The following is a 3,321-nucleotide window of genomic DNA, read 5'->3' on the forward strand; positions in this document are numbered from 1 at the left end:
CTGGATTAAAGAGACTGTAAGTGTTCCATGTACCACATTAAAGGGACTGTAAGTGTACCATCTACCGGATTAAAGGGACTGTAAGTGTACCATGTACCAGATTAAAGGGACTGTAAGTGTACCATGTACCTGGATTAAAGGGACTGTTAGTGTACCATGTACCAGATTAAAGGGACTGTAAGTGTACCATGTACCAGATTAAAGGGACTGTAAGTGTAATAAAGTGACCCTCCATCAAAAGATGGCAATGTCTGAATCACAACTGTACCCTTGAGAAATTAAATTTATCAGTAATGTGGAATAAATTGTGGTTTCTCGAGGTTTGAAACTGTTCTTTTATATGTTTTCCTGAAATAGAAATGCGCAAATCGCTTTAGTAGAGAAACCACAATTGAAAAATTTCTATTTTCTAAACATGATATTTTATCCGACAAAGCTTTACAAGAGTACACTTGTGAATCAGGCATTGACATTTTTGCATTGCGGGTCACGGTCACGGTAAATTACGCTTACCAGTTTTAATTTCAAGGGACTGAATACTTGTTTTTAGTATAAATCCTTGAAGTGTTTTCAATTTTGATCAATTTTGGAGAGAAAAAAAATACATTTGAATTTAAGATCTAAAAATAGAATTCAAATTCTTGATTATCACAATTCATGACGATTTACTTTGTTGTACGTACACTTTTACAAACAAATACAATGATAAATTAAATAAATAAAAATCTATTTTCTGGGAAATAGAGTGCATTTATGTCTTCAAGTTTTATTTTTTACAACAATTAGGTTTTTTCTAAAATAAATATTTTGTCTAAAAAATGATTACTTTTTTGTCATATAATTCTGATTTGATGAAATTACCCGAGATGAAATATTTATTGTTGTAATATCTACAAAAATTTTTAAAATTTTGACAACAATTCTTTTATTTTAAATTTAATTTGTTTGTAAGTTAGACTGTGTATCCACAGGAGTTGTGATCTGAATAAAGTCTGCCTATTAAGCAACAATTCAATAGGTCTGGATTTCAGAAAAAATTACGTAACAAATGATCAAAATTGAAAACAATAATTGATGGGAGGGGGGAGAGGAGGGGCAACAGGCAACAAACTCCTTTTATGAAAGTTTGGTACCAAGGTTTTGTAAATGAATTGAGTTTTTGCAACAAACTCTGATTTTATAATCCCTATCTCTTCCACGGCCACCTGATGGTGTATATTTTTGATATATCAAACTTAGATTATTTGGTCTAACAGAGTTACTGAATTCATAGTTAGAAATATCTAAGGCTACACATTTGGTTGCAAAGATATAGAATTAGAAAATCAGAGTTTTTGGCAAAAAACTCAATTTCTTTGAAACTTCAAATGTTTGCTTCTGAGTCAATTTTACAAGGTAATTTTCAACGTATTGAAAGTGTTAATAAAATAATAAAAAAATTTTATTATTGAAAATTTTGAAAATCCACATTTTTTTTATAAAATCCGCGAAATCTTTTGTTAATTTTTGTTTTGCAATGTCTATGAAGGGAAAGTGTCTACAATTGAATTAGAAGATGGGCGCGAAAAGCCCTAAAACCCTAGCATATATTTTCTGTTTGTCTGTTTGTTTGTATCCAATAAACGTCAAAAAGGCTGAACGCGGGCCCAAATTTTCCGTGAGACCTCACATGACTCCAGGGAAGGTTTATAAATGATCAAAATCTCAAAAAATGGACTCCAACAAAATTAGATTTTCATTAAATTTTGGAAATCCACGAAATATTTTTATAAAATCCGCAAACTTTTTGTATGTTTTTGTTTTACAATTTTTACAAAGAGAAAATGTTCATAATTAAAATAGAAGATGGGTGCGAATCAACCTGAAAGCCTAGTTTATACATACTTTGTTTGTCTGTTTGTTTGTTTGTAAGAGATAAACGTCAAAACGGCTGAACCGATCGGGCCCAAATTTTGTGTGAGACCTCACATGATCCCAGGGAAGGTTTATGGATGGTTAAAATTTAACAAATGTCCCTAAAAAATTTAGATTTTTTCAAAATCCACGAAAAAACGATAAAAGAGCACCTTAAATAAAAGTTAAAATTGAAGATGGGAGCGAGGCGCTCTAGAAACCTATAGTTTTAAATATTTGAAGAAGCTTTGCCGTGAACTAAACTTTCTTCATAAAAGTCATCACACTGAATTTAGAAGTTTTAAAACAAAGAAAATTCCCGATGTTCTACCGAGTTCCCCAATTAAAATTTGAAGCAAATCGGTCAATAGTTCTTGAGTTATGATCGGATATACAAACAAACAAACAAACATACCAAAGATTACTACTTTATACATTCAGAAAAAAACCCTTTATATTGGTTTAGTTTGTATAAAAGGATTACCCATAAAGGGTGAAACTCAAGGGACCATTTACAATTTTTTAAACATTTTTTTTACTGCTGACTAGATGGTTACCGCTCATCCTACCTACAGGAAACTGACCGAAGTAAAATCTACCCGATATTTTCGTAAACTACTCGATAATTAGGCTAGTTTCCTCTAGGTAAGTTTCAATGGCATGTATATAGGGGTCTGCAGGTCGCATAAAAGACGTGCTTTATTCATACAGATCTAGAATTTTTACGTACCAAGAATTAAAAAAAAAATATTTAACCTGCAACTGTCCCCTGAGTATCCTAGATTGCATTCGCACTCAAACGGCTGAAGAAATAAGGCAATCATTGATAACACATCCGGATTCAGATTCAGGGTTTTAAGTTCATATTTAGGGTTTAGGGTTCAATATTCATGGTTTAAAGGTTTTCCCAATTATACCCCTTCTCCTCAATTTAGATTCAACTTGTGAGGAAGACTTTAAAACCTGTCGAAAACAATTTTTGTCAATTTGAGCACAAATCAAATTTTGACGAAAACTATGATTTTCCATGTTATAAGGGCTCACGTTGGATATCGGGATCAAGCGTTTAAGATTAACAAAACTTCACACATTAGTTCCGACCTCGACGTACACGTAATTTTGTCCTTAATCTGTGATAAAACCCTATACAGTGTTTACATTATACAACTGAATTCTTTCATCAAAACATTTTTATCTAATTATCTACAGTCAATTGTCTACAGGCTTCACGAGGGAGGAAAGGCAACCTTCCCCGCACAGCTTCCGAACCCCATTTTACCTAGTTGCGACAGCGACAGTGATCGTCCCCATTGGCCATTGGGCTTCCGAACCTCCCCCAAACAGTCTTCCGGGAATGATCATCCGTTTATAATCGTCAATTTCCACTTAAAACGGGACTAATTCGATTATTTAAGCACGGTAGTCCAT

Source organism: Eurytemora carolleeae, unplaced genomic scaffold, assembly GCF_000591075.1.
Source record: "Eurytemora carolleeae unplaced genomic scaffold, Eaff_2.0 scaffold130, whole genome shotgun sequence".
Taxonomy (NCBI): Eukaryota; Metazoa; Arthropoda; class Copepoda; order Calanoida; family Temoridae; genus Eurytemora; species Eurytemora carolleeae.